General features: G+C 43.3%; 3 non-coding genes across 3 annotated transcripts; all 3 read left to right on the forward strand.

The window, feature by feature from the left end:
* The first annotated feature begins 3,664 nt into the window (after positions 1-3,664).
* Positions 3,665-3,811, forward strand: LOC123433817. Its single transcript, XR_006625123.1, has one exon. It is a non-coding gene; the product is annotated as a small nucleolar RNA F1/F2/snoR5a (small nucleolar RNA).
* A 166-nt stretch (positions 3,812-3,977) lies between these two features.
* LOC123433857 lies at positions 3,978-4,064 on the forward strand. The gene has a single exon (XR_006625158.1). It is a non-coding gene; the product is annotated as a small nucleolar RNA SNOR75 (small nucleolar RNA).
* A 276-nt stretch (positions 4,065-4,340) lies between these two features.
* On the forward strand, positions 4,341-4,435 carry LOC123433702. The gene has a single exon (XR_006625030.1). It is a non-coding gene; the product is annotated as a small nucleolar RNA Z103 (small nucleolar RNA).
* The last annotated feature ends 21,792 nt before the right edge of the window (positions 4,436-26,227 follow it).

The raw sequence follows: 26,227 nt of genomic DNA on the forward strand, positions 1-26,227 counted from the left end.
AGTGTGCTAACACCAACATTTTTGACCCACATGCGACAACCAGGCCCAACCAAAGAGCAACACTAACTTATAGGAGGCATTGGGCCCTCCCCCTTCAAAAAGAGTAGCCTATGAGGAGGGGACACCCCCGCCCTTATAAGTCATGTCATGTATCCTCCCACAACCGATGTGGGGCTAAACCCAATAACCCCCCTCACAAATCGTTCACCATGGCCCCATTAACACTAGCGTTTACAGCCATCAACTATGACTGATCACCCGTGAGTCCATTGAGATTTATTACGGGCACCTCGTCTATGAAACCAATTGTTACACAATTCCAAGTCCGCTAACACTAGCATGTTCAACCCACATGCGACAACCAGGCCCAACTGGGGAGCAACGCCAACTTATAAAAGGCCTTGCACTACAAGAAATATGCTCATACATGACGTTTTTTAAGATGTCGTTGATGAATTCGTCATAAATCTATGACGATTTCATCCGAGATCGCCGTAAACCGTTTGAGGGGATCAAATCTACATATAAATTACAACGATGTGAGTCAAAAACGTCGTAACCGCATAAGATGAGATCGTCATAACTTTTACGACGGTTATAAAAACGTCGTAACATGTCCTAACTATGTTGCCATGTCACTCGTGGGTCCATGTACCTCTCTCTCTCTTGTAAGTAGCTTCGTGGATCTTGCTGTGCGCGCACCGCCGGGCGGCCCGACACGAGATCTGGCCTCGCAGTGCCGGATCTGGGCATCCAGGAACGCAGACGCTTCTATTGGATTTTTTAGTCTGGCTCTTGTCTTTGTTCGGACGTGGGCGGATGCCGTGATCCGCCGCTGGGCCAGCGGGTTGCTTCTTCTCGGTCGAAGCGTCGTCGCTTTTGGCCGCGCTCCTGCTATATGTTTGTCTGGCCACTGTGCCTCTAAGCTAGCTAGCCACGAAAACATCTTGATACTCAAGTGGTATAATATTTGGAAAAAATGATGTAGTCCAATTGGGCAACAAATAATTGATATTTTCTGTAATTTTTTCTAAAGATTTGGGTAAAAAAAATCGAGTTCTGAGCCGGCCAATGAGAGATGAGAAACTGCCTTCACGCGGATCATCCAATTGAATGCGATCTGAGCCATCCACCAGCACATATCCAACGGTGGAGCCCGTCTTTGAAAAACTAAAACCCTAACCACCCACCCACCCTTTCTCACTCTCCAGATGCGATCGAGCCGCCTCTCTAGATTCGATCGAGCACTCCTTCCTTCCCTCCCCACCACCACCAGCTCTGGCCGCTACCTTCCGCACCGCGCCACCACCTCTGGCCGCACCATTCCGCCCTGCCCTCGGCTCCTTCCCATCACCACGGATCCATCACATCTATCCGATCCCGTCTGGATGGTGGCGGCGGCTGTGGCGGCGGTGCTGGCCTCGTGGGTGTTCAACGCGCTGGTGTACCTCGTGTGGAGGCCGCACGCCATCACCCGGCAGCTCCGCACGCAGGGCGTGGGCGGGCCGGGGCGCCGGGCTACAGCTTCTTCGCCGACAACCTCGGTGAGATCAAGCGGCTCCGCGACGACACCATCGGCGCCGCGCTGGACATCGGTGACCACGACTTCGTCCCCATGGTCCAGCCGCACTTCCGCAAATGGATCCCCGTCCACGGTACGAGAACCTCAGACAGACCGCAATTCCTTTTAAGTTCCAATCCATGGCCGTCTAGTTCTTGCTCTTATGTTCTGGTCTGTTGCAGGTCGCACGTTCCCGTACTGGTTCGGTGCCAGGCCGAGCCTGTGCGTGGCGGACGTGAATGTGGTGAAGCAGGTGCTCCCCAACCGCAGTGGGATGTACCCCAAGAACATCTGGAACCCGCACATCGCCCGCCTGCTCAGCAAGGGGCTGGTGCTCGCCGACGGCGACGACTCGAAGCGCCACCACAAGGTCGTCCACCCCGCCTTCAACAAGCGTTCAGGACGGAGCACTAGCTCGGTCTTCATGGCTGCTGTAAGTGAATGTTTGGATTTTCATTTTGCCAACATGTGATGTATATTCCGGATTCAGTTCAACAACGTGCGAGGTCTAGTAAGTCTCGACGACGCGAAATAGGACCACGATAATCAACTTTAAGATTGAAATTCTGTTGTTACTTTGAACTTCTCACCTCAGTTATCGCAGTACAATGCTTTTTTCTGTTCGAAGATTTTGAAATGCCATTTCTTATGTAGTGTCACTTCACTTACCTTGCGTGTCGTTGCTAGTGAGGATCTTTATTCAGAGTTGGTTTCAGTTGTTGTGTTAAATTTTTAAATGCCTGACCCTCTTTGGTCCATATTTTTTCCTTAGTGCACTTTGGGCTTCCGTGATACAATGTTCAGCATGTGACTGTTAGTACATACTCGAAGTATGTCCCGACCTTCATCTTATCTCGTCTTGACATCTCCGGCCCAATATGCATTCAGATAACATAGGATGGTAGTTCATACTACTTCAGTATAAGATGAATGCTCAATAGTATCAACATCGACTTCAGATCGAATTCTACCAATTCCCTTTGTTATTCGAACTAATCTTCATGTTGCCCGTCTAGCATTCTGCATTTCCGCATTTCAGATCAATGTGAGTGAGACAGTCTGACAGACATACAAAATTATGTCATGTTCACTAATTACTCCGTAGTATATGGAAATTAACTTATATAGGCTGTCCATTTTCTTACAGGATGCTGATGGTGGCGTCCCATTGTACTGGGCAGTCGATTCAGAGGGTCATCTTGTAGTTTCCGACGATGATGAAATTGTGAAGAACGCTTGTGGAAAATCGTTTGCACCGTGGTTGAAGCTAATTGCGCTTGTTTGGACCTTTTATTCTACTCTTTATTAATCCAACATTAGAAACCAACATGATGTCTAATTAACTGTAAAACAAACTATCAGTTCTAGTTTAGTCTGTCACAGTTCTAAACTGTGATTTCTCGTCCGAAGTTTGGCTAGCCATTGTTCAAGACGGAGCTTTCTGCATCCAAATCAACCAATGACATGCTTGTGCTACTTAACTAGATATTTTTTCAATGAAAAATGTTGCGCCCAACATCTAGTTAAGTTGCACATTTCTTGACGTGATCCTGTATTGGCTGTACCTTAACAGGTTATGGCCAACTTTGCGGAGAAAATTAGACTTGCTGGAAATCAAAATGTGATGGTCTGTGAGCGAGGCTCTGGGCGTTGGGACTATCGGTTCAAATGTCATGTAAGCTCCTATAAGTTGTATACCTCACATACTTGGAATAGCTTAATATCCGAGGGTGTATGTTTTCTCTTATATTGTTTCCATATTATGCACTTATGCTTAGTGAAAACCGACAACAGTCAATAACCATTGAGAGTACCTTACTATATCATGTCCAATAATAATTACTATAGTATTTCATGTTGCCTTCTTTTTTGACACGCTGAGTGTTCCCCTTCATCTTTAGGTATACTCTGCTAAGTTTTTATCAGCTTTAAGGTTGAGTACTGGGGTGCGCTTCTTGGTAGCGTAATTCAGCGTTGTACGTTGCCTAGAGATACTTTGGGTTAAGATTCTAACACGAACCATACTTTGAGATGGTTTTAGCATTCAACTTGTCCATACATATCTTAGCACTGAACTGAATTTTGTTTGGATAGTGGTATTTGGGATGCCATGAGGTATCTGATGCTTGGTCTGCTTTCATGGCCTTGTTTCTCGTTAGATTGGCAGACATCGAGAAGGAAACGTGTTCTTGCGACACTTGGCTGCTCTCATACAAGGAGCTTCCTGTTACTATACCCCCGTTTACACCTATCAACTATATTGTTCTTTCTGCAGCTGGTTTCTGTGGTTGATTCATCAGTGATGATCAACACTTATTAGGTGTCTCATGATAGAGTATATTATTAAACTATGCATATTCGGCATCCGAAGTCATGTTTTTGTATCTCTACCCACTCTTAATTTTTCAGTTGGTTCTCTTTGTGATGATGAAAACAGATGACGAGTCTGATGTAATCCATTCTATTAAACCATGTTGACAATCGAGGCATTTGTCCGAGAGAGCATTAATTCGTTTATTTGTTATTTTTTTGTTTTCAAATATGATTCTTTTTTAATTAAGACAAACAATTTGTGATCTATTTGATGATAATTTCCTCCTACTTATTCTGAATGTCTAGTAAGCAACACATTCTGTCATGGATGTTGTATAGTTGTCTTGTCTTAAATAAATAGAAACTCCTACACCATTTTTTGTTTGTTGTGAGAAGTGATGATATCATATCCATACCACGTTTCTGCACTTACTGTGATGATCAATTGCTTTTTTCCTTGGATTATATGGACCTGAGGATACTTTCCCCAAGTTATCGACTATGACTATACAATGCGCAAATGTAATCCCATGAGGATTCCAAGCCAGAAATGTGATCCATCTTTTATGTTTTACTATTGTCTTCTTGTTAATATTTTGAGTGCTAGTTAGGTTTCCTTTCTCCAATCTGGGTAAAGAATTACCCCAGTTGACACCAGAAATCAACTCAGCATCAAGCTCTATCTAAATCAATAATGCTCTTTGGGAGTCCCTTTTTCATGTTTTCATTTGATTCGATCTAAAACTTCTGAAGGTAATAAATTAGAGTGTCTGGTGCACTTATTAATAGCGTAATTTAGTGATGTATGTTGCTGAAAGGATTTTTTGGGCTAATATTCTTAGACCCTGGTTTGCACTTGGTTATCACAGTAATGTGGAGTAGCTTGTTTTGTATTATCTTACATGTGTGCTAATTATTGTGTCATTGACTCCTTCTTGTGTCAGTGCTTAAATTCCTCTAGTAAAGCGAAAATATCATAAAGATATTGAGTTTGCTTGTCTGCATTTCCTTTGTCCAGAATTTCCTGGAACAATTAATTTTCAGTTTCTGTGACCTGTTTAGGTTGGACTAATTATACTCCAGAATTTATATCTCGGGATTTTTAACATCATCCATCATCTTCAGGATGAACACAAATCTTTCTATTTCTAATATTTTTTTCATATTTGTTTCCTTTTGATTGATTCATGTGCAGTGTAATGTTCTTGTAGGTTGACAAGTTGTGGCATCTCGAGCATGCCTCATAGGAGAGCGGAATGAAGTCCACTGTACTGTTGGGGCAGTAGCAGATGTGCCATTGTTCTATTGTGTAATTTGTTCGTTCTTGCTATATTCCTGTGTAAGGAAATGTATTCATGAGATGATTTATTGTGTTATGTAAACCTGGGATATGTATTTTGTGATGTTATATGATGGATGATTTTAATTCGACTTGGAGTTTTCTTGATTTGAATATGAAATAGTGTTGGATTTAATACTGGATAAATAATTGGGTTGAAAAGGCCGAACAAATAGAAATGAATCCAAATTCTGGAACAAAAAGTTGCTGAATTCAAAAATGAAAAAGGGGCAAAACTGAAACTGGACCAAATGTATTTGGGCACTAAAAGGTCAAGGCCCAAATTATAATGATATAAAAAAATTCGAAAAAATACTAGAAGTGGTTGTAAATAGGCTAAGGCCCAAAAAGAATCCCAATAAGAAAAAGCCCCAAAAAATAAAACTAGCCCATGTGATCAATTGAAATGGGTTGGGCTAATTTCAACCATGACGTTTTGATGTCTTCGTAATTTTGCCACGTAGGACTGCCACGTAGGACTGTGTTTGATTGCCAACGACGATATATGATCGACGTAAAGGTTACGACAATCAAGGAATCGTCATAAAAGTTACGACAATTTTGATCAAAACGTCGTTGTTGTTCATTTGTGACGCTCCGTTTTCGACGTTTGGTTTTTCGTCGTGAGATCGTCGTAAATTAAAAACGATGACGATGTAGCGACGAAAAAATAGCATCGTGTATTAGCATAATCCTTCTAGTGTTGGTCCCTCTCCCCCAAAGACTAGCCTATTAGGAGGGGACACCCCCGCCCTTATAAGTTGTATCATGTCTCCTCCCACAACCAGTGTGGGATTAAACCCAACAATGGATATAGGAAGGGTCGGGCACGACTCTCGCGTTGGACTAACGTGCGGGTTCCCCAAGAAAACACACCAAAACTCGGTGGTCCGAAGCTCGTCTCTTGTGATGGACCGATAGCGCCGCGTGTCGACACTCCGACGCGTCACGCAAAGCCCCTATTCCGACTATTTAAGATGGGCGCCATCATTGAAACTCTACCCGTCCACATTTCCTCCCCTCCTGTCCACTACCGCTCTTTTCCAATTACCGTCCACCTTCACATTTCAATCATCGGCTGCTCACCGCCCACCATTGATGTCTACTACACAACCTTCTTCTTGTAGACTCGTCTTGGGCCTCCAAGCGCACAGTTTTGTAGGACAATAGCAAGTTTCCCTCAAGTGGATGACCTAAGGTTTATTAATCCGTGGGAGGCGTAGGATGAAGATGGTCTCTCAAGCAACCCTGCAATCAAATAACAAAGAGTCTCTTGTGTGCCCAACACACCCAATACAATGGTAAATTTTATAGGTGCACTAGTTCGGCGAAGAGATGGTGATACAAGTGTAATATGGATGGTAGATATAGGTTTTTGTAATCTGCAAATATAAAAACAGCAAGGTAAAAATAGTAAACAACGAGCAAAACGTTGTATAAATGCTTGGAAACAAGACCTAGGTTTCATACTTTCACTAGTGCAAGTTCTCTCGACAATACTAACATAGTTGAATCATATGTAAATACCTCTTGTGAGACAAAGAGTTCACTCCAAAGTCACAAATAGAGGAGAACTAACGAAGAAATTATTGTAGGGTACGAAACCACCTCAAAGTTATCTTTTTCGATCAATCTTATGAGCCATCCCTATAAGTGTCAAGAATAGCCCTAGAGTTCGTACTAAAATAATACCCTAAGACATGCAGCAACCAAAACCGTAATGTCACCACAAGTACCCATGGGCTTGACTATACGATATGCATCACACAATTTCAGATTCATCATGTTCTATCCAACACAAAGAACTTCAGAGAGTGCCCCAAAGTTTCTACCGGAAAGTCAAGAAAAAAACATGTGCCAACCCCTATGCATAGATTCCCAATGTCATGGAACCTGCAAGTTGATCACCAAAACATACATCAAATGGATCGATAGAACATCCCATTGTCACCACATATATCCCATCGCAAGGCATACATCAAGTGTTCTCAAATCCTTGAAGACTCAGTCTGATAAGAAAACTTCAAAGGGAAAATTCAATTCATCACAAGAAGATAGAGAGGAGAAAACTCCATATGATTCATCTATATTAATAAAGCTCGCGATACATCAAGATCGTGCCATCTCAAGAACACGAGAGAGAGAGATTGAACACATAGCTACTAGTACATACCCTCAGCCCCGAGGAGGATTACTCACACATTATCATGGTGTGAAAGAGAGATTTGTTTATGGAGAGGTGTTGCCTCGAAGAGATGGAGGCGATGGCGGCCACGACACCGGCGACGGGCGGCGGTGGTGGCAACAGGCGGTGGCCCCTTGCCCCTCCTTCTTCCTTCGTCTTGGTGCTGCAATGGAGAGCCTCTCCCCTTCTTGGTGGCTGCCAAGGGAGAGGCAAATTCGTGGCTCTTGGTGGCTCTCCCACAATTAGGGTTTTTCTCTCCTTATATGTGCCTCTGTGGTGCTGTATGGCCCGCTGATGGATGGACCCTTGATTCAATGGCTCTCACGCACCTCTAGAACCTTACTAGGGGCTCCTCACAGCCCTCATGAGTCTCCAAAGACGTGGCTTGGCAGAATATATCAGATATGTTAAGAGCTAGACTCAATCACATCAACAATTCTCGTGATCCCATAATCAGATATTTTCCTTCAGTAAAACGGGTCTCCATATCGTATACGCATTCCGTTTTGGACGAAGTTGTAGTCCAGAATCATTTCCATAAAAGTCCCCACACTTTCCTAGTTTTAGTTTTTTCCATTTAACGCCGTCGTCGGGGGTCAAACTGACGATCTCTAAAAATTGTTTGTGGACAGATTTCTGGAGAGTGAGAGTCCTCCTCCAACAAGGCTCCTTTTGTGTTTTTTCGACAATATCCAATTTATACCTACAAATCAAATGCAATTTTGCAACCATTAGTAGGTTAGTCCCAAAAAATATTATAAAGTTGTAGTAAAATGATTGTAAAACATCCAAGAATGATAATATAACAGCATGGAACAAACAAACAATATAGATACATTAGAGACGTATCACCACCACAATCAAGTAGCCAAGCCACCACACCGACAGGTCAGGAGATACCCTTATCTAACGCTTGAGTGCCAGTTGCGCCCCCTTGAGCAGATTTGGGGAAGGCATGAAGCTCGAACCGTTGCGAGGCTATCATCGGGCACAATGGATTCAGTAGAGGAGTTCGAGGAGGCAGCATAGGAGGACGACATGGGGGACGTGGATCTACGGGCAGAGTAGCAGGCAATCCTCGATGCCTTCCAGTCGGAGGCGGAGGACAACCGTCGTATCCTCTAGTCGTATCAAGAAGAGGACATCGACAAGATGCTTTCCTATCTAGATGAGGAGGTGGAGCCCTCCTATGTGCCCGTATACCCAGTGCCTAGATGGAGATCGTGGACATCTTCGGCAACGCCAAAACGTAGTTTAGGCTAGTGAGATTTGTGTTGTTTATTTGATGCTCTTTTTGCAGGCTTTGTATGGCTCTAGGGGATAAAATATGATGTACGCAGATGCATAACAGAAAAAATGAGATGTATCCAGTCACACCGGTGCGTCCACGGGCATTTAAGGGACGAAATCTGGTGTGTGCGACTATAGATGCTCTAAAACTTCATGCGCTGAGATGAATGAATTTGTGTATTGCAGGGAAAGAAAAGGTGTCATTATGATTATTTTTCAAGAGCTTTTTTGGCAAATAGTACGATAATATTGATTATAAACAATTTTGGTTTTGTTATTTTGAGCGCGTGAATTTTGTTGTCGCGTCACACAATTTGTTGGATGCCCAATTCTGTGCTAAGATTCACATTTGATGTGTTGCTATTTTGTATTAGTTACTTTTTGTTGTTGATATGTTTTCTCTTGTCGAGTCCAGTTTAGAGAAACCCTTTTATCATTTGCCCTCTCGACTGGCGTTTTCTTATCCCCGCGTCTCCTCTCATCCACCCACTTGTCTCTTCATTTTCTCTCCTCTTCGGTTGTTGTGCTCTCTTGATGGTAGTCTCCTCCCCACCGCATCTCCTTGATAGGATTCATATTTTCTCTTGTATTTTTTGTTTTTCACTTCCCTTTTTGTCGCTTCTCCTTCACCCCTCCCATGTTTTCATGTATATTATTTGTTATGAGGTCTTGACTGTTCCACGGTTTTGAGGTGTGGTGTTTGATTATTATGTTTTTAGGTTATATTCTCTGAAAATTCAGAATAGTTCTTGGAGGTGTGGATTTGATGCTTAGTTATACTATTGTTTGTGATATATTAGTGATTGTTTATTTCAGTTTGTCTAGTTATCCTAGCTGATATAAGTTATTTTATTGGTATTAGTATTGATAGTTGATGCTTTTAATTATTATTTTTATCTTCATGTGTATTCATTTTGTGATTGGAATGAATATCTTAGTTATACTATCGTTTGTGATATATTAGTGATTGTTTATTTCAGTTTGTCTAGTTATCCTAGCTGATATAAGTTATTTTATTGGTATTAGTATTGATAGTTGATGCTTTTAATTATTATTTTTATCTTCATGTGTATTCATTTTGTGATTGGAATGATATGTGGTATCTAGTTTTCTCTTGTTTTTTGATTTCATTTTGTTGGGAAACGTGGTAGAAAATAAAAAAAATCACAATATGATCATGATCCCAGGAACAACATGAAGATGCATTAGAGGTAGATCATTGATGAAGTCCCTCAAACCGCTCCCAAACATTCCCTTGAACTCTTCAGGAACGTTCCGTCGAACCAAAGACCTAAAGCACGACCTCTCTATGGATTGAGGGCATACAACTTTCCAATCCTACAACGCCTCGTCGACCAGAGCTAATCACCCCGTTGAATTAAAGGAGGGAGAAGAGAACCTCATGAGGCTTCTCTATTATGAGGATTATAGAAAACTATAACAAGTTCAAGTCTAGATCGAGTCTAGATCGAAAACTAGAACTAGAGAGAGGGGGAGTGTGGGATCAAGGGAGGACTTGTGTGTCTTAAAGAGGGCGGACCCTCACATATATACAGGTGGAGGAAGGGGTTAGGCCGACTTGCAGGAGGGGAATACCCCCTTGGGGGTGTCTAAGGAGGAATCCCCTCCTCCAACTCCCGTGCGCCACCTTGGCTTGTCGAACAAACTAAAAGGGGGTGTCGTCCCTACATAGGCCTTTAAGTCCCATTATCTCTCCACTAATATGCCAATTGATATTTATCTTAGTCCACTGAATCTAAATAAATTATAGGGACTCCTAGGTGATTATCTAAGTGCCCATATTATTTATATTAGGTCACGGAAACAATTTCCACATATATATCATTTCTCGCTACACCCAGAAACTTTTCGTGTAACCCCAAAACACTTCAGGTTTCACTCAAAACCCTTTCTTTTATTCCTGGAACTATTCCGAGAATATTTTCCCATATTCCTATCTCCACTAATACAGAGTAGATTGAAATTCCTTAAGCACGTGCCCCTGTAGGTTCGGTAAAATATAGATATGATGAAACTGTCTTTCGTTCAACGATCGATAGCGTAACCATGGATATCCATATTGACCCATACGATTACAGTAATGATATGTAAGTGAACCTTTGGTTATCATATGTGAGATATATCCGTATCCATTGAAGCGATTCTCATGCTCATTATAGTTGTCTCCTCGTTACAAGTTTTGTTCTTCTTTCTCGTCGTCATGTTCCGACATCCTTTTTACATAGTCACATGTGTCTCGATAGGCGATGATGGACATCTTCATACCGAGAGGGCCCTAATAATATCACTCCATCATCAGAGGAGCAAATCTCATTCTTGAGCTTTCTAGCCCTTTGTCACAATTCTCAATGAACGTAAAAGTTGTCATTATGATCATCGTGGTACAGATGACGTTCGACCAACCCCAAAGTTTATCATCTCGTATGAAGTGACTACTATAATCTCATGGACTATGGAACTAAAGCATACACTAACTCTTGGTGTTATTGCTCATAGACTTGTGACAATAAAATCTCAAAGTATAACAAACAAGTTGGGTTAACTCAATACGATCATTCTACTAACATCATACTCTAAAAGTTGTTTGGCATCCTCATTACACTTAATCAAATGCCCATGATAAGGAAAACGTGATCATCCTACAAAACTTGAGCTAGTCCTAGAGTCTATACTAGGAATCAAGTTTTATCATTTATCATTCTCTACGTGCTTATGAGTTTTGTTCTAAATCATGTGTTCAAAAACATAGCAGTTATATCATAGAATATAACCTCTTAATTATAAACATGGAAATAAATAATGCAATTATTATTGCCTCTTGAGCATATTTGCAACATACTGTCACTTGCACTAGAGTGAATAATCTAGTTTGCACAACATCGTTTACACCAATGGCATTCAAGTGTTACTTCGTGCTTTGCTTGTGGGATGGAGTTTTTCCTATCAGATTTTGACAAGTTGAGATCTGATACGTCTCCAACGACTTTTCCAAACTCTTTTGCCCTTGTTTTGGACTCTAATTTGCATGATTTGAATGGAACTAACCCGGACTTACCCTGTTTTCAGCAGAATTTCCTTGATCTTATTTTTGTGCAGAAATAAAAGTTCTCGGATTGACCTGAAAATTTACGGAGAATACTTTTGGAATTAATAAAAAATATTGGAGAAAGAATCAACCGGAGAGGGGCCATCACCAGGGCAGAAGCCTGCAGGGCGCCCGCCCCCTTGCTTGTGAGGCCGCTGTGGCTCCTCAGACCTCGTTTCCACTTCTATATATTCCTATTCAGGGAGAAAAAAATAGAGGAGAAGAGTTCATCGCGTTTTACGATACGGAGCTGCCACCACCTCCTGTTCTTCCTCGAGAGGGCAGATCTGGAGTCTGATTTGGGCTTCGGAGAAGGGAAATCGACGCCGTATTCATCATCAACCATCCTTCATCACCAATTTCATGATGCTCTCAGCCGTTCATGAGTAATTCCATCATAGGCTTGCTGGACGGTGATGGGTGTGATGAGACGTATCATGTAACCGAGTTAGTTTTATAAGGGTTTGATCCCTAGTATCCACTATGTTCCCAAATTGATGTTGCTATGACTTTGCTATTCTTAATGCTTGTCACTAGGACCCGAGTGCCATGATTTCAGATCTAAACCTATTATGTTTTCATGAATATATATGTGTTCTTGATCCTATCTTGCAAGTTGTAGACTGATACGTCTCAAACGTATCTATATTTTTTGATGGTTTCACGCTGTTATCTTGCCTTCTTTGTATGTTTTATGTACCTTTTTATATCTTTTTGGGACTAACTTATTAATTCAGTGCCAAGTGCCAGTTCCTGTTTTTTCCGTGTTTTTGACTCTTTTCAGATCTGATTTTGGAACGAAGTCCAAACGGAAGAAAAACCCCGAAAAGATTTTTTCCCGAACGGAAGAAGTCCACGGGGCTTTTGGGCCAAGCCAGGTGGGCTCCAGGGAGCCCACAAGCCCCCACTCCGCCACCAGGGGGAGGCGGCGGTGGGCAGGCTTGTGGCCTCCCTGGCCGCCCCCTGACCTAGGTCTTTGGCCTATAAATTCCCAAATATTCCGCAAAAAATCAGGGGAGCCTCGAAAATACTTTTCCGCTGCCGCAAGCTTCCATTTCCGCGAGATCTCATCTGGAGACCCTTCCCGGCGCCCTGCCGGAGGGGACTTTGGAGTTGGAGGGCTTCTTCATCATCATCATCGCCCCTCCAATGAATCGTGAGTAGTTCACTTCAGACCTACGGGTCCGTAGTTAGTAGCTAGATGGCTTCTTCTCTCTCTCTGATCTTCAATACAAAGTTCTCGATGATCTTCATGGAGATCTATCCGATGTAATCTTCTTTCGCAGTGTGTTTGTCGAGATCCGATGAATTGTGGACTTGTGATCAGATTATCTATGATATATATTTGAGTCTTTGCTGATGTCTTATATGCATGATTTGATATCCTTGTAAGTCTCTCTGAGTCTTGGGTTTTGTTTGGCCAACTAGATATATGATTCTTGCAATGGGAGAAGTGCTTGGTTTTGGGTTCTGCCATGTGGTGACCTTTTCGAGTGACAGTACGGGCAGCAAGGCACACATCAAGCAGTTGCCATCAAGGGTAAAAAGATGGGGTTTTTATCATTGGTTTGAGATTATCCCTCTACATCATGTCATCTTGCTTAAGGCGTTACTCTGTTCTTACGAACTTAATACACTAGATGCATGCTTGATAGCGGTCGACGTATGGAGTAATAGTAGTAGATGCAGAAAGTATCGGTCTACTTGTTTCGGACGTGATGCCTATAGAAATAATCATTGCATAGATATCGTCACGACTCTACACAGTTCTATCAATTGCTCGACAGTAATTTGTTCACCCACCGTCTACTTGCTTTCATGAGAGAAGCCACTAGTAAACACTACGGCCCCTGGGTCTATTCACTTCCATCGTTTACAACTCCGCTTTTAGTTTGCTTTGTTACTTTGTTGCTTTCAGTTTTCACTTGGCAAACAATCTATAAGGGATTGACAACCCCTTCATAGTGTTGGGTGCAAGCTTTTGTGTTTGTGCAGGATATTGAGATACTCCTCCGTCGGATTGATACCTTGGTTCTCAAACTGAGGGAAATACTTACCTCCGCTGTGCTACATCATCCTCTCCGCTTCGAGGAAACACCAATGCAGAAGGATCCCTGTTGTCGTCAACATGCCCATTCCTGGCGCCACTTGAAGGTCTTTTGTGGAGCAGAATAACGGACATCAGAAGCATTCCTGCGCCATTGCCGGGGATCCCTTTTGAAACATCAGAAGTATTTCTGGCGCCGTTGCCGGGGAGGAGAGGTCAAGATCTATCCAAGTAGGTCTCACAAACTCTTCTCTTGCATTTACTTTTGTTGCGAGTTGCCTCTCGTTTTCCTCTCCCCCACTTCACATTTGCCGTTTTCATTCGCCTTTCTCTTTTGCCGTTTTCTCTTGCCCTTGCCGGTTTCTTGCTTGCTTGTGTGCTTGTTTGTTTGTTTGTTGAAGACATCATGTCTGAAAACACCAAACTTTGCGACTTCTCGAGCACTAATAATAATGATTTTATTAGTACTCTGATTGCTCCCGCCACTAGTGCGGAATCGTATGAAATCAATGCAGCTTTGCTGAATCTTGTTATGAAAGAGCAATTCTCTGGCCTTCCTAGTGAAGATGCCGCATCCCATCTCAATACCTTCATTGAGCTTTGCGATATGCAAAATAAAAGAGATGTGGATAATGACGTGATTAATTTGAAACTTTTTCCTTTCTCGTTGCGAGATCGCGCAAAAACTTGGTTTTCTTCTTTGCCTAAAAATAGTATCGATTCTTGGGATAGGTGCAAAGATGATTACATATCCAAGTATTTTCCGCCGGCTAAGATCATCTCCTTACGTAACGATATCATGAATTTCAAGCAACTTGATCATGAACACGTTGCACAATCTTGGGAGAGGATGAAGCTTATGATTAGAAATTGTCCCGCTCATGGCTTGAGTTTGTGGATAATTATACAAATCTTTTACGCTGGCTTGAATTTCGCTTCTCGCAATATCTTGGACTCCGCCTCATGTGGAACGTTCATGGAAATCACGTTAGGAGACGCTACAAAACTCCTAGACAATATCATGACCAACTACTCTCAATGGCACACTGAAAGGTCATCTGCTACCAAAAAGGTGCACACTATAGAAAAGATTAACTCGCTTAGTGCGAAGATGGACGAGTTGATGAATTTGGTTGCTAGTAGAAACGCTACCGTAGATCCTAAAGACATGCCACTATCTTCTTTTATTGAGAGTAGCAATGCTAGTTTGGACGTAAATTTTGTTGGTAGGAACAATTTTGGCAACAACAATTCTTTTAGAGGAAACTATGTTCCTAGGCCTTTTCCTAGTAACTCCTCTAACAATTATGGCAATTCCTACGGCAACACTTATGGAAATCACAACAAATTACCCTCTGATCTAGAGAGTAATATCAAAGAGTTCATCAACTCTCAAAAGATTTTCAATGCGTCCATAGAGGAAAAACTACTCAAAATAGACGATTTGGCTAAGAGCGTTGATAGGATGTCTTGTGATATTGATGCTTTGAAAGTTAGATGCGCTCCTCCCAAGATCAACTTGGATGAAACTTTGAAAACTATGCGTATCTCCATGAATGAGAGCAAAGAAAGAACCGCCCAAATTCGCGCTAGACATGAATGGTTTAAAAGGGTGTGTTCTAGTGATGCAAATCACGAAGATCTTAAAGTGCTTGGTGTGTCTCCTCTTGAATCTTTGTTTTCGCGTGTCAAACCTACTTATGGAGGGGCTGGATATGAATCCACTTTGGTTGAAAAAAGCCTCGATGATTCGGAGTCCACCTATCTTGGTGATAAAGGTGTGGAGAGTGGAGTAGAAGAAGTCCAAATTTTGGGTAGTAATGAAACTCCCACTTTGGATTTAAAGGAATTCAATTATGATAATTGCTCCTTGTTTGAATGCATTTCTTGATGCAATCCGTTGCAAACTCTCCACATGCTTATAGCCAAAGCAAAGCCTTTACCACACATATCGTTGATGCTATGATGAAATCTCTTCAAGAGAAGCTCGAACTAGAAGTCTCTATACCTAGAAAACTTCATGATGAGTGGGAACCTACTATCAAAATCAAGATCAAAAACTATGAGTGCAATGCTTTGTGTGATTTGGGTGCTAGTGTTTCCGCGATTCCAAAGTCTTTATGTGATATTCTTGGTTTTCATGAGATTGAAGAGTGTTCTCTTAATTTGCATCTTGCGGATTCTACTGTCAAGAAACCGATGGGGAGGATCGATGATGTTCTTATTGTTGCAAATAAGAACTATGTACCCGTGGATTTCATTGTACTTGACATAGATTGCAATCCTTCATGTCCCATTATTCTTGGTAGATATTTCCTAAGGACTATTGGTGCTATCATCGATATGAAGGAAGGGAATATTAGGTTTCAATTTCCTTTAAAGAAGGCCATGGAGCACTTTCCTAGAAAGAAAATAAGATTGCCTTATGAATCTATGATGAGGGCTACCTATGGTTTGAGTACCAAAGATGACTATACGTGATTCCATCACTTTCGCCTAGCTAAGGGCGTTAAACAAAAGCGCTTGTTGGGAGGCAACCCAACGAATTTATCCTTTTTCTTTCTGTTTTGTGTTTTCCACACTTTCATAATTATGTTATGATTGTGTTTTTAGTGTTTCTTTTTGCGTTTGTGCCAAGCAAAACCGTTATGATTAGTCTTGAGGATGATCGTTTGGTCATGCTGGGAAAGACATAAACTTTCTGCTCACGAAAAGAATTTGCATTTTTTTCTGTAAGAGATTTTGAGTTGATTCTTTTTGCTTCTGATTTCTACGCAAATTCTTCAGACTATCGTAATTTTTCAGAATTTTTGAAGTACCATAGGTATACGAAATATACAGATTGCTACAGACTGGTCTGCTGTTAACAGATTCTGTTTTTGTTGTGTTGGTTGCTTATTTTGATGAAACTATGGATAATATCGGGGGGTATTAGCCATGGAAGATTGAAAGTACAGTAACCCAACATCAGCACAAGTAGAATTTAAGTTTTCTATAGTACCTAAGGAAGTGGTGGTTTGCTTTCTTGTACTAATGTTATCACGAGTTTCTGTTTAAGTTTCGTGTTCTGAGGTTTTCAAGTTTTGGGAGAAGTTCTTATGGACAAAAAGATAAAGATTGGTAAGAGCTCAAGCTTGGGGATGCCCAAGGCACCCCAAGAGATTCAAGGATGCCGTAAAAGCCTAAGCTTGGGGATGCCCCGGGAAGGCATCCCCTCTCTCGTCTTCAATCCATCGGTAATGTTACTTGGGGCTATATTTTTATGCACCACATGTTATGTGTTTTTGCTTGGAGCATCTTGTATCGTAGGAGTATTTTATTTTTGTTGTGTCACAATATTCCTTGCTGCACACCTAGAGAGAGAGACATGCACACACCGTGATTTTGTCGAGCTTCACTTATATCTTTTGGTAGACAATTCAGCTCACATGTGCTTCACTTATATCTTTTGAGCTAGATACTTTTGCTCTGTGTGCTTCACTGATATCTTATAGAGCGCAGAGGAGCGTGGCTTGGTAGTTGATCTATGCTTTGAAAGTAGTCTCAAAAGGGGTAGTTATCCAAAGGGATGCGAAAACTTCCACCTTCATGTGCATTGAATAGTTAGAGAAGTTTGATTCATCTCAATTAGTTTTGAGTTGTGGTTATGGTAATATTGAAATCATGCTAGTAAGGTGTTGTGGATCTAGAAATACTTGTGTTGAAGTTAGTGATTCCCGTAGAATGCACGTATGGTGAACCGCTATGTGATGAAATCTGAGCATGATTAGTATATTGATTGTCATCCTTTGTGTGGCGGTCGGGATCGCGCGATGGTTTATACCTACCAACCCTTCCCCTAGGATTATGAGTTGAATGCTTTGTTTCGATTACTAATAAAACTTTTGCAACAAGTATATGATTTCTTCATGACTAATGTTGAGTCCATGGTTTAGATGCACTTTCACCTTCCACCATCACTATCTTCTTAGTGTCGTGCAATATTTGCCGGTGCACAAAACCCACCATTAGCCTCCCTCAAAACAGCCACCATACCTACCTACTATGGCTTTTTCAAAAGTCATTCCGAGATATATTTCCATGCAACTACAACCATGACATGTGCCACCATGTCTACATTGCCATTGCATGATCGTAAGATAGATAGCATGATGTTTCCATTGATGTCTATGCCATGCTAGATCATTGCCACGATACACTACCGAAGGCATTCCATATAGAGTCATCGTTACTCTAAGTTTTGAGTTGAAAGTGTGATGATAATCATTAATGGAGCATTGTCCCATGTGAGGAAATAAAAGAGGCCAATGAAGCCCACACAAAAAAAGGAGGCCAAAGAGCCCACCAAAAAAAATGAGAGAAAAAGGGAGAAGGGACAATGCTACCACTTTTTCCACACTTGTGCATATTAAGCACCATGATCTTCATGATTGAGAGTCTCTCGTTTTGTCACCACCATATAGCTAGTGGGAAATTTTCATTTTATAACTTGGCTTGTATATTCCAATGATAGGCTTCCTCAAAATTGCCTTAGGTCTTCGTGAACAAGCAAGTTGGATGCACACCCACTAGTTTTCTTTAAGAGCTTTCACATACTCGTAGCTCTAGTGCATCATTCGTATGGAAATACCTACTCATTCACATTGATATGTATTGATGAGCATCTCCAGAGCTTATTGATATGCCTAGTTAATGTGACTATCTTCTCCTTTTTTGTCTTGCAACCTCCACTACATTCCACACCATCTATAGTGCTATAACCATGGCTCACGCTCATGTATTGCGTGAGAGTTGAAAATGTTTGAGAAAGTAAGGTGTGAAACAATTACTTGGCCAATACCGGGGTTGTGCATGATTTAAATTCGTTGTGCAATGATGAAAGAGCATAGCCAGACTATATGCTTTTGTAGGGATAACTTTCTTTTGGCCTTGTTATTTTGAAAGTTCATGATTACTTTGCTAGTTTGCTTGAATTATTATTGATTCCACGTCAATAGCAAACTATTGTTTTGAATCTAATGGATCTGAACATTCACGTCACATAAGAAGAATTACAAAGGACACCTATGCTAGGTAGCATGAAAGCATCAAAAATTCATTCTTATCACTTCCCTACTCGAGGACGAGCAATAGTTAAGCTTGGGGATGCTTGATACGTCTCAAACGTATCTATAATTTTTTATGGTTTCACGCTGTTATATTGCCTTCTTTGTATGTTTTATGTACCTTTTTATATCTTTTTGGGACTAACTGATTAATTCAGTGCCAAGTGCGAGTTCCTGTTTTTTCCGTGTTTTTGACTCTTTTCAGATCTGATTTTGGAACGGAGTCCAAACAGAAGAAAAACCCCGAAATGATTTTTCCCGAACGGAAGAAGTCCAGGGGGCTTTTGGGCCAAGCCAGGTGGGCTCCAGGGAGCCCACAAGCCCCCACTCCGCCACCAGGGGGGAGGCGGCGGTGGGCACGCTTGTGGCCTCCCTGGCCGCCCCTGACCTAGGTCTTTGGCCTATAAATTCCCAAATATTCCGCAAAACAATAGGGGAGCCTCGAAAATATTTTTCCACCGCCGCAAGCTTCCATTTCCGCAAGATCTCATCTGGAGACCCTTCCCGGCGCCCTGCTGGAGGGGACTTTGGAGTTTGAGGGCTTCTTCATCATCATCATCGCCCCTCCAATGACTCGTGAGTAGTTCACTTCAGACCTACGGGTCCGTAGTTAGTAGCTAGATGGCTTCTTCTCTCTCTTGGATCTTCAATACAAAGTTCTCCATGATCTTCATGGAGATCTATCCGATGTAATCTTCTTTGGCGGTGTGTTTGTCGAGATCCGATGAATTGTGGACTTGTGATCAGATTATCTATGATATATATTTGAGTCTTTGCTGATTTCTTATATGCATGATTTGATATCCTTGTAAGTCTCTCCGAGTCTTGGGTTTTGTTTGGCCAACTAGATCTATGAGTCTTGCAATGGGAGAAGTGCTTGGTTTTGGGTTCTGCCATGTGGTGACCTTTTCGAGTGACAGTAGGGGCAGCAAGGCACACATCAAGCAGTTCCCATCAAGGGTAAAAAGATGGGGTTTTTATCATTGGTTTGAGATTATCCCTCTACATCATGTCATCTTGCTTAAGGCATTACGGTGTTCTTACGGACTTAATACACTAGATGCATGCTGGATAGCGGTCGACGTGTGGAGTAATAGTAGTAGATGCAGAAAGTATCGGTCTACTTGTTTCGGACGTGATGCCTATAGAAATAATCATTGCATAGATATCGTCACGACTCTACACAGTTCTATCAATTGCTCGACAGTAATTTGTTCACCCACCGTCTACTTGCTTTCATGAGAGAAGCCACTAGTAAACACTATGGCCCCCGGGTTTATTTACTTCCATCATTTACAACTCCGCTTTTACTTTGCTTTGTTACTTTGTTGCTTTCAGTTCTCACTTGGCAAACAATCTATAAGGGATTGACAACCCCTTCATAGCGTTGGGTGCAAGCTTTTGTGTTTGTGCGGGATCTTGGGATACTCCTCCGCCGGATTGATACCTTGGTTCTCAAACTGAGGGAAATACTTACCTCCGCTGTGCTACATCATCCTCTCCGCTTCGAGGAAACACCAACGCAGAAGTATCCCTGGTGTCGTCAACGTGCCCATTCCTGGCGCCACTGGAAGGTCTTTTGTGCAGCAGCATAACGGACATCAGAAGCATTCCTGCGCCATTGCCGAGGATCCCTTTTGAAACACCATAGACACCTATTACGAGTTATGATCCGCATCCCCCAGGGTGACAATAACTGGGATTCTTTCCGGTGATTACCGTAGTTTGAGAAGTTCATGAATTCACGAAGTGCTAATGCGTTGCTCCGGTTTTCTATTAAAAGGAGGCCTTAATATCCCTTACTTTCCATTAGGACCCTGCTGCCACGGGAGGGTAGGAGAAAAGATGTCATGCAAGTTCTTTTCTATAAATACGTATGACTATATATGGAATACATGCCTACATTACATTGATGAATTGGAGCTAGTTTTGTATCACCCTATGTTATGAATGTTGCATGATGAATTCCATCCGTCATAATTATCCATCACTGATCCAGTGCCTACGAGCTTTCCATATATTGATCTTTGCTAAGTTAGTTTTCCGTTGCTATTGTTACAATCACCACAAAACTGCCACTGTCAGGTTTGCCATCGTTATCGTTACTTCCATAATACTTAGCTACTAAATACTTAGTTGCACATATTAAGTCTTTCAGGTGTGGTTGAATTGACAACTCAGCTCCTAATACTCGAGGATATTCTTTGGCTCCCCTTGAGGCGAATCAATAAATTTGGGTTGAATACTCTACCCTCGAAAACTGTTGTGATCCCCTATACTTGTGGGTTATCAAGACCATGTGTACCTTTGCATTTCTAAGCATCTGTCATGTTTTCACAAGACTTCGTAATTTGTGTGAAACTAGCTCTGTATATATCGAATCAATGGAAAGAGCTTTGGTTCCTTTGAGTGATCTATGGAACCTATCGGGGTACACGAACAGGGGTGTTTATTTCCCCTGACTTGTGCACGGACGACGAGCCACCGGCCCGACAACCTAAGGCTACCGGGGAATGCTACCACTTCATCGAGGCGTGGCCACGGCAAGAGAAGCCGCTCTACAATGAGTTAAGGAGAGCATCAAGAACACCAAGACTCTGGCAGATGCGACCCCTAATGGTCGTCTGCGTCGGCAAGACCAACACCAGCAGCCCGAGACGTGCCAAGAACCCCCGGCACCTGCCGGGGGCGAAGACGTAATCATCCTCTCCAAGACCCGGCAAGGCACTTCCCCGGCAGGTGTGAGCCAGCCTGCCACAGCTCCACCTCATCGCTACACCAGTCACCTGTCGATGAGGTGTCGAGCCCCCACACGGCTAGGTGGCTCTTACTAGCTACGTGGCGCTGCGCGAGAAGACATGTCAAACCTGTTGACACCCGTCCAGAGGCGTGTCAAGACCTCAAGTCGTGGCCAACTCATAGGTGGCAGACGCCTGCTGGGAACACACCCCTGCTCGCCACCTAAGGCCGCATTTATGGCGCTCTCTCTTAAGTGTGAGATTTAGGTATGATAGCACTGTTAGCTATCTGATCATGTCAGTTACCACTGTGGACACCCCTTGAGGTATAAAAGGAGGCCCGAGGAAACCTAGCAAAGGATTCAGATCTTTGGGTATTCGAGCACTTAGAGATTCGACACTTGGTAGATTAGGTACCCATGGGATTAGAGCCAAGTGTAAGTGTACGCGCGTGCTAGCTCTCCCCGGCAACCCTTGCCAGGTCATAGCTCCATGCAAACTTCATCTTCCCCAATCAATCCACCAAAGCAAGAGTAGGGTTTTACGCTTCATAGTGGCCCGAACCTGGGTAAAACCCCCGAGTCTCATCATCATGTTGTTTCGTAGTCTCTGCTCCTTGTGTGATACGACCTCCCTGCCGAACCACAAGGGGCCCGAAGGTCCCATGGGTGACCGTGTGCACACCCGTAGCGACATCTTTGGCGTGCCAGGCAGGGGACTTCGTTCATGCAAACCCGAGATTGCAGTGCGCGACATCGATCCTCATCAGCACTCCCTCCGCTTGAGGCATCGAGGAAGAAGCAGACCATACAATGGCTCTATCCCTTTCCCAATCATCACGCCGGCCTATCTAAACAGGGTGCGGCTGCGATTAAAGGAGCAGGGAAGAAGGATATGGAACATGGTAATGTTCTCCCTCTTTTCTCCTTCCCCATCTCTGGCCAGTTCTGCATCAAGGTGGAGCCACCGACGTTGACGAGCTCACGTGCGACTAGGTCCTGCATTTACCCTACGTTGGTAAATCCCAGGCCGAACGCTCGAGCGGATCCTTTGTTCGGCGACCCCGGCGAACGGTCCACAGCGAGGTCCCATTGCCCAACGTATCCAACGTTGGAGTAGTTATGGGACCTTTGGGCATGATGGATGAGGAGGAAGATTCGGCCGGACATATTCTCCATTCCTTCCCTTCCGGCCAAGTTGTGGACGCTTCCATTGGTGCGGCAAGCTCTTGCCGCAAACCATGCTTATAACTAACATTTCCCCAAGTACCTCTTTTTACTCTCTATTTGTCCTTCTCTCCCTCTCAGGACAACCATGGTTTACGCCATGCAAACACTAGGGAGAACGAAGGGAAGGAACACTGATGGAGAGGGAGGAGGGAACATCAAATGTGGGACCTATCCTAGGGGTTAGTCCACACTAATAATAATACGATCATCCACCACATTCCATGATTTCTTTAACATCCTCTGAAGACCGACACTCAGACCGACACTTGACTAGTCAACCAGTCGTCCTTGACCGTGGACATGCTACTCGAATAGTTTTATCTCTGTAGAGGGTGTACTCTTTACCCACAACCCACGGGTTTCAATAGTCACTCGGCCTAATCCCGCGTACGGTATCTCTGAAGTAAACACTCAGAACCAGTACACACCCATTTTTACGCCCGCGAAGTCCGGTTTCACCCGGACTACGCTGCCAGGGAAAAACCATAAGACGGGGAGGCACCAACCTCGACTAGCATGGGATCAAATTTATACCGCGCGCTACAAGGGAATGGCAATTCCCTCTTGATCCCAGACCGCAAACACCCATGCCCCCTGACCGGATGACTGTATTTAGTCCAGGGCCATGGATACCTTCATCCCATCCTCTCTACTTGGTGTGTACCTGGTAATAGATTTATGACCTACTATACTGTATTCCCTTTCGGAAAGACCTGCGACAGCACGATAGGTAAGGTGACATATAGACAAGACTCGATCTATGGTCGACTTAGGAGGATAAATATTTTCCTGCAAGGGTTAACACCACATAACCTTGGTGAAGGCATTATCTCAGGGTTACTACCATCACCCCCGACATGCTTTCACTGACCACTCTCGTCCCACGAGATGTCAGTCCATGGCCTCATTTCCACCACGACACACCTTACTCCGAGGTTGTCCAGACCAACAGAGCATACGAGGTATGAGGCAGGAACCACTCACCACTTGCCTTCCACAATCTTTACAACAAAAAATATCCTTCACATGCTCTTATGCAAGGTATCATTTCATGCGAGATTTTTATTAACATAATCTAAAATCACGCAATAGATGCACTACAGCAAACATCACACAACTTTATGCAAATCACAGATCAAGATGCTTGCCTTTGGAGTTTGAGGAGGGTGAACTACACCCCAAAATCTTGGAACAAGCCTCCTCTCTCCAAGTCCTATTTTTTGAAAATATTTGAATTAACACACAAATTTAAAACAACACATAAAATTTGTTTGATTTTTTTTGAAATAAATCTTAAAATAAACTAGAGGATATTATAGAGGGGTAGGAAAATGACTCATTTGATTTGGAGTCTTCTTTAAAAAGTTAGAGCCATTTGAAGATCCTACTCAAATCTGTTTCTAATAAAATCGGAGAAAGAAAATGCTACAGCTAGGAATACGGTTCCCAGCAGAGAAAGCGCATTTACCGAAATGGCTGCAGCAAGTACACTTTAACCGATTAAAAACATACCATAGGGGTTGCGCCAGTCGAGGGCTTGGCTGGCTCACAAATAGGCGGGGCCCGCCTGTCAAGTTCCTCTCCTTCGTCCCGTGCGCAAGGGAACAGGGGCAGGGGAGAGCCTCCGCGATGCCTGCCGGCGCTAGGGGGCTCGGCTCCCAGAGCTGGGCACATCCGCATGCTTAGGGATGAGGACCTCATCCCCTGGAGGGCACACGGGCTGCTGGGGAGCTCGGGGCCGAGCGCTCCTTCAGCCACGACAGACCGAGGGCTCCGGCGACCATGTCATGAGCCTGCGACAGCCATGGCGCAAAAGGACGGAGGGAACAAGTTCTGGGGTTGATGGAGGAGCTAGCCGAAGCTATGGTGGAATGAAAAGAGCTGTGGGCTGCCGGAATTGAATGGAGGTTTCCTCATGGCCATGGCGGTCGACGGCGACGAAATCGAGCATGGGGGCCCAATTGTTTTGGCAGAGATGCTACTGGGGAGGGTGCAGGTGGCTCGGTAAGCTTGGTAGGGGCTTAAATAGACGGGGAGAGGCGGTTCCCGTGGTGCCGGAGATAACCATACGACAACACAGGGTCGGCAGCAGGGGCAGCGTGGCAGCACGCAGATGATGCAGGGAGGGGACCGGGGCACCTATCTCAAGGGGGAGTCTCGTGCGGCGCCGGCCACTACTGACCTGAAGCAGGGGCGATGGCCGCAGTGGCTTTGCCAGTGGCAGCCATGCTTCGGCCGCGGTAGGGGCTGCAGCAGAGCATAGCAGGGAGAGGAAGATGTGTCGGGGTTGACGCGGCTCTGCGGGCTGGCGAGGGGCACCGGCAAGGACGAGGCAGCTCGGGCGAGCGCGTGCAAAACGTGCGCTCTGGCCACGCCCAGAGCACGCACGACACCTGCTCGATGAAATGCAAGGCATCACCAAAGGACTCCAAGGCTGCTAAGATTTACCAAGGTTAGGCTATGGGTTAAGGGAAAGCTGTTGGACAAAGTCTTAGGGTTAGTGGAGCAACTCTGAAGTGCAGTTCAAAGCTCATGCCAAATCTAGCCATGCACCAATGGTTCTTGATGAAATGCGAGAGGCCTCTAAGTAACTTTTATGTCAAACCAAAGCTCCTGATCATGGTCTCCCTAGGTGTTTGCCAAGATGATCAAGTCAGTTTGGCAAAAAGAGAAATTTGGTAATGCAAATATTTGAAAAGCACAAATTTGCACAACAGACTGAGGCTATAATCACATGCATTTCAAATCATCCAATGGGGCTCAACTCATGGAGTTAAGGTTTTGTTAGGGTGTTACATAAGCATGCAAAATCTTAAGGCAATCAGAGCAAGGAAAAACATGGTTGCAGTACAAAGTACCAAACTGGACCAGAACACAAAATGAGTTGTTTTTGCTAAATTTTTCCAAAGCACAAGGTTGTTTTTTTGCATAAAAGTGAATCTCATGCCTCACTTGACATCCCCAAATTTTTATGGAATTTTTAAAAGATTATATCTAGAGGTTGTAGTACAAACACCAATTAGAGCCGGAAAAGAAAAGGAGTTAATAAGCTCAATTTTTTCAAAACATTGGCTAAGTTTTTACAAAAATGTGATCCAGGGGCATCAAAGCTCATATTCAAGTTTTTATAGAATTTTTAGAGAACGTTATCAAAAGGTTGTAGTGCAAAACAGGCCCTTAAAGGAAATAAATGTTATTTTTGAATAAAAGAAACCTTGGCAAAAATATTAAAATAAAATCTCCCATGAATTTGCGAGAAGAAAATAAATGTGTTGATGCAAGCACTCATGTTCCAACATAAATTTTCAAGCATA

Source organism: Hordeum vulgare, chromosome 2H (assembly GCF_904849725.1).
Source record: "Hordeum vulgare subsp. vulgare chromosome 2H, MorexV3_pseudomolecules_assembly, whole genome shotgun sequence".
Lineage (NCBI taxonomy): Eukaryota > Viridiplantae > Streptophyta > Magnoliopsida > Poales > Poaceae > Hordeum > Hordeum vulgare.